The 6,000-nt window shown below is 37.6% G+C and overlaps 1 long non-coding RNA gene across 1 annotated transcript in view; it reads right to left on the bottom strand.

Moving 5' to 3' along the window:
• Positions 1 to 1,006: 1,006 nt before the first annotated feature.
• LOC148594939 (uncharacterized) overlaps positions 1,007 to 6,000 on the bottom strand; it is a 45,179-nt gene continuing 40,185 nt past the window's right edge. Inside the window, exon 2 of the long non-coding RNA XR_015913285.1 lies at positions 1,007 to 1,066. This is a non-coding gene — a long non-coding RNA (uncharacterized LOC148594939). The remainder of the gene's footprint in view (positions 1,067 to 6,000) is intronic.

Raw genomic sequence — 6,000 nt, 5'->3', positions numbered from 1 at the left:
GCACTCTGTGCCTACATCCAGGTCATTGATGAATAAACTGAACAGGACTGGACCGAGGACTGATCCCTGGGGGACACCACTATATACAGGCCTCCAACTAGACTGCGTGTCACTGATCACAACCCTCTGGGGTCTGCCATCCAACCAGTTCTCAATCCACCTCAGCATCCGCTCATCTAACCCACACTTCTGGAGCTTGTCCAAGAGGATGCTGTGAGGGGTGGTGTCAAAAGCTTCACTGAAGGTGAGATAGATGACATCCACCACTCTTCCCTCATCTACCTGGCCAGTCATTCCATCACAGAAGGCTATCAATCAGGTTATTCAAGCATGACTTCCCTTTGGTGAATCCATGCTGACTACTCCTGGGCACCTTCTTATCCTCCACATGCTTAGAGACCACAACCAGGATGAGCTCTTCCATCACTTTTCCAGGGATGGAGGTGAGGCTCACTGGCCTGTAGTTGCCTGGGTCCTCCTTCTTGCCATTTTTAAAGACTTGTGTAACTTTGACTTTCTTCCAGTCTTCTGGCAGCTCCCCTGTTCTCCAGGACCTTTCGAAGATGATAGAGTGTGGCTTATCAATAAAATCCGCCAGCTCCTGCAGCCCTCTCTGGTGCATCCCATCAGGATCCATGGATTTGTGGGTGTCAAGTTTACTTAAGTGTTCTCTAACCCAGACTTCCTCTACCCAGGCCAAGTCTTCCTCTCTCCAGGCTTCTTTTCTTGTCTCTAGAGTCTGAGATTCCAGAGGGCTGCCCTTGGTAAACACTGAAGACTACTTTTTCTGTGTCTTTCATAACCAGGGCACTCACCCACGTTTTCCCTGATCTTCCTTTTGCCATTGATATATTTGAAGAAGCTATCTTGTTGTCTTTAACATCCCTTGCCAGATTTAATTCCAAATGTGCATTAGCCCTCCTTGTTGCCCTCCTGCATTCTCTGACAACATTCCTATATTCTTCCCAAGGCACTTGTCCTTTTTTTCCACATTCTGTATACAGTCTTCTTCTGTTTGAGTTTTGCCAGGAGCTCCTTGCTCATCCATGCAGGCCTCTCGCTCACCCTGCCTGATTTCTTACTCATTGACATGCACCAATCTCGAGCTTGGAGGAAATGCTACTGAAATACTAACCAGCTCTATTGGGTCCCCCTTCCTTCTAGAGCCCTAGCCTGTGGGATTCTTCCAAGTAGGTCTCTGGCCCTCCTGAAGCCCATGGTTGCAAGGCTGCTTACAGTCCTACTTCCTCCTCGCTGGATCCTGAACTCCACCAACTCATAATCACTGCGGCCAAGGCTATGTATAGCCAAGGCTGTACAGAAAGGACAGTTACATTTTTCTACTGCTTTTAAGTTCAATAAAAATAAATAAATAAATGCATAAATAATAAAAATAAGTTTCAGACCATATTTATATATGAATTTGTACATTCACGTACACTGACCTTGAATATACTTATTAGTAGATAATTATCCACGTCTCTATGAAAAATGCAGACATTTCTAAAATAGAACACGGCAGGTGTTTAGTCACACAAAACACTCCTGTACATCACTGTAGGCTATGAACGACTAGGGGTTTAAAATACATGATTGCCTCTGCAAATGTTAGATTAGATACATAAGCTATAATTAAACACACTGAATTTGAGCAGTAAGCTAAGGTTAATGGTCCTACAACATTTGAGAATGTGTTATTTATCCATGAAAGAGTATATGTGATTAGGATATCAGCCTCTGTCACTGGAAAGATAGTTCTATCAACAGTGTCTGGTAACAGGCTATTTAGTGCACTGGTTCTTTAGTAGCAGCCTAAAAAATTATTATCACATATGCAGTTCTAAGTATGACATTTTTTTCAGCTCCTTAAAAGCATTTGTTACCATCAGAAGAATTCCTCAGGTAATTATCAAAATATCGTAAAAAATATATTCCTTTCATCCACTTCTCAAAATCAACTTATGCATCTATTCCCATTTTACCCATATGGCATTAAGCAGAGAAACTGTGTAAGGCTGAGACAGATCTACACTATGTTGTTACAGCCACAGGCAGCTGGCATGGCATCAGATCCAAAAGGGTAAAGCTTGGGCTGAAAAGGACATGGCAAATGAGATCTCCATCATAACGTGTCCACTTACTGATTTGCCTTAACACCACCAAAAAAAAAAAAAGGCTGAGGAAGAAAACTATAGTCAGCTGAGCATCAAAATGGGATTCTAGAATGGAAAAAATCTCTTCCTGAAAAAGAGAGGAAAAAATAACTTTAAAACAGTCTTGATATGATTGGATTCACTGGAGTAACCTTCCTGAACCTGCTTAACGAGCTGAGGAAGAACTATTCAATTGAAAATCTTTTTTTTCCCAACAAAATAAAATAAAAAAGTTTTTGGAAGACTGCTATTTCTTAAGAAATTCATTTCACTTCACTAATTCAGCTAGCCCATCACACAACAATTATTCCAAAGCAACTATAAGCCTTAGAAATGTATGCCATGTTTTTAATATAGGGGATGTATTGCCTAAATTTCCTACTCAACAATTACTTGTATTTCTACATGAGCTTTTCACTTTAAACAAAAGTTGATGTTATCTGACTCTAAGTGGGTTGCTTGTAACGAGTAGATGAGATCAAAATCAGATGTTGGATTGAGAGCTTGTATGATAGTTGGTATGTTGGAATGAGAGCTCAAAGTATATTATGCGAAGGATGCTCATTCAGAGATCTGGCAGAATTAGCTGATGTTGGCTGAGATTTTCATCCCATGTACCTGTTTTCTGCTCTCCTTTGCTGACATTGCAAACAATCACTAGGCTCTAAACTGCTGAGCCAAAATGCAGCCCATCTTTCAGGACTCTTGTTCAAAAGCACATGAAATGTGGAACTGGAACTCTTTTTTTTTTTTTTTTTTTTTTTTTTTGACAATAACCAGAGAGAAGTGGAAAACAAACAAACAAACAAGACTTTCAAGGATATTTGTTTGGTTATCCAGTCAGGAACAGAAACCAGTAAAGCTTATGGCCTTGTACTTCCAGGTATACATAACATATGCAAGAGAACTTTTCTCATTCTTGCGTTAAGTCTGTGTCTTTCTTGACCTAGAACAAGGCATAGACAATGATAACATAGAGACCAGGAAAGATGTACCTTCTTGTCTTGACAATTTAACAATAATTTAGCACAGATTTGATCCCAAGTATGCCAGCCCAGAATAGTCACACTGTCAAATCTTCCACTTAATAGGTTTTCCCAGGCCACTTGGAAGTTCTTTAAGGTAGCTTTTATTTTTGTTAGAATTCATTTAATTGTTACAAATGTATTTAACACCAAGCAGTCAAGCAGGCTAACAATACTACCTATAGTAACTGTGACACAGAGAGACTTTATAAAAAAACTCCATCACTGTCCATCCATGGTGAAATGGCATGGTCTTACATGCCCGATGGATCAGTCATGTCTTGATAATGTTCACAATGTTTCGTATATTTTTTTCTCTTCGTCAGTTGTCCATCCATTAGAAATGTACAGCTGAAATTGTCATCTCCTCTGGAATAACCTCAGTTCTGAACTTGTATATATATAACTGAGATGATGACTTTAATAGTGGCAAAAATAATAACAGAAATGAACACTGCTTCAGAAGGCAGTTTGGTTCAGCATGAAACAGTTCTTCTAATCTGACATGATACATCACACATCTTTTGTCCTTACAGAACTGTTCCTTAGAGCATTCAAGCTGCTGACTGGAGCCAGCCTTAGATAAAGGCCTATCAAGTAAACACCTTGTGGTAAGGTGGTTTCAGGATATATAAATTTGCTATTTTATTAGATAACAGTGATGTAAGACAGGAGAAAACTACCTCTTTCAAAAATGAAAGTCACTCATATAGCAGAGCAAGTGGCAATCCAAACGGAATTTCTTTGATGATTTATACCTAGTCAAATGCACTGAGTCTACTGGAGCCACAGAAGTTAAATGGAAGCAAAATATGGACTGTGCCTGTTCCCATGGTCCCCTTCCCTGAACTCCCACCATATCACATATATACAAAACACTCTAAAATCTCAGCAGCAGATCCTCAGCTAGGATATATTTGCCTAGCTAAGTAGCTGGCCTGTAACTTGAAACAAACAAAATTCCAGGAAACTACTACAATGCACACTGTGCATTGCTGTCATCATAGGTTGATAAACCCAAATCTTTTCTGACAGACACGGATTTTATATTTAATGGTGCCAAAATGGTCTTAGTCCTTGAAAGCAGACAAGATTAGGCTTATGAAGTGTGGAAAGATTCTCTAGCATTCTTACAGTGGCAAATTATTGAAACTCCAATAACGGATTCCTCCCATGAGGCACTTATATCTCAAGTACTATTTCCTGAGGCTATCATGTCATTAATTTGTGGTTTTTATAGGATAGATCATTTGGAACAGAGGCTTTGAGACTGTAAGGTCTTATCCAATTCATGCCAAAGTCCGTGGAAGTCAAATCAAACACCTTATAGAAGCAGGAAAAAGGACTAACACCAAAAAAAAAAAAAAAAAATCAACTTGGCTAAGAAGGCTTATTAAAAAAAAAAAAAAGAGTGAGAGAAATGTTCTATTCTGGCATTTTTGTAAAGGAAAATTTACTCCTTCATTTCAAGATTTTCAAAATGGAAGCTTGGTTTTGTTTCAAAACATCATATTTAACTTAAAGTTTTACTGAGATTACAAAAATAAATAAATAAGATTTCATAATGCAATCAAATATGCTTCGGAATGATGCAAGAACTTTCTTGTTATTGTTTTATTTTTGCTTTGTTTTGCTGTCTTTTGTTTCCTCTAAAATAATTGCTGTGACTTGGTAGAATCATTCTTTCCTTAAATGTTTCTGACTATCATGTGATTTGAAGGTATCAGTAATCTGACTGTGAAACTATGTTTTTTACTTCAATGGATGCAAGATCTTGAAGAAAAGATAGCAGGTTAAACTGTAGGGTAAACTGCAGGGTAAATAGCATGTCAGGAAATACAAAGAAAAGTGTCATTTATTTTGTCCAGGAGCTTTTTCACATGACAGAACAGATCAATCCCATTTTATAAGAAGTTGTCATAGGACTCTCTGACTCACCCTACTCTTTACTTAAAGTAAAAACATCTATTTTTTTTCAGCCAGTAAAACCAGATCTTCCATTTAAGGTGGAGGAGGAGGGGAAGCACTATAGAACTTGGATCACAATAGGAATTTATCACCAGAAAATCCCTCAAGAAACCTAAGAAATCCCTGGGAATATGTGACAATATAATCATTCTTTTATAACTTTGTCATTATTTTTTCCTTTATTTCACTGTTTATGAATCACATTTTTATTTTTTGAAGGTTTTTTCTCTTGGAAATAATTATCTTTCTTTTTTCTGCTTAAAACAAAAGATTTATACCTGTATTTCATCTCATACACTTGTGACTTTTGCAGCCCAGAATATTAGAGTATTTCTATAAAGTTAAGGATATAGATCACTTATCTATTGGTTTCTTGTTTTGTTACAATGTAGCAAGTTTGTAATATATAGGTTTCTGATAACAGACAGTGAGTCTAAATGATCACACAATCCCTGCTTAAAGAGTTTTCTGTCCATATTTAAACAGAAGTTTACAGATGTTATAGGAAAATGAGACATGCATCAATCATGCATACCATATGATACCCATCTGAATGTCAGACACACCAGCATGCATCTGATCTGTCTATGATCACATAGCAATGTGGCAGAAATGGGAACTGATCTCAGATTCTCACATATGTTCAAGTAAGAAATAGGCAGTAACACCAGAATTGTGAAGTTGTTTTAAGATAACTACTCAAAAAAAAAAAAAATCCAAATATCGTCTGAGAATTAACTGGAAAGAAAATCCTCTGAGTCTTAGAAATGTATGTTTTTCTTGGGACAATTCCAAACTTTCATTTTTACCCTTTAATATCTTACACAGGCATCATGCCAGACAAATAAAAGCAA

This window comes from Tinamus guttatus, unplaced genomic scaffold (assembly GCF_059628265.1).
Source record: "Tinamus guttatus ecotype Peru unplaced genomic scaffold, ASM5962826v1 Tinamus_guttatus_pri_ptg000182l, whole genome shotgun sequence".
NCBI lineage: Eukaryota > Metazoa > Chordata > Aves > Tinamiformes > Tinamidae > Tinamus > Tinamus guttatus.
This window is presented reverse-complemented; position numbering and strand designations above follow the sequence as displayed.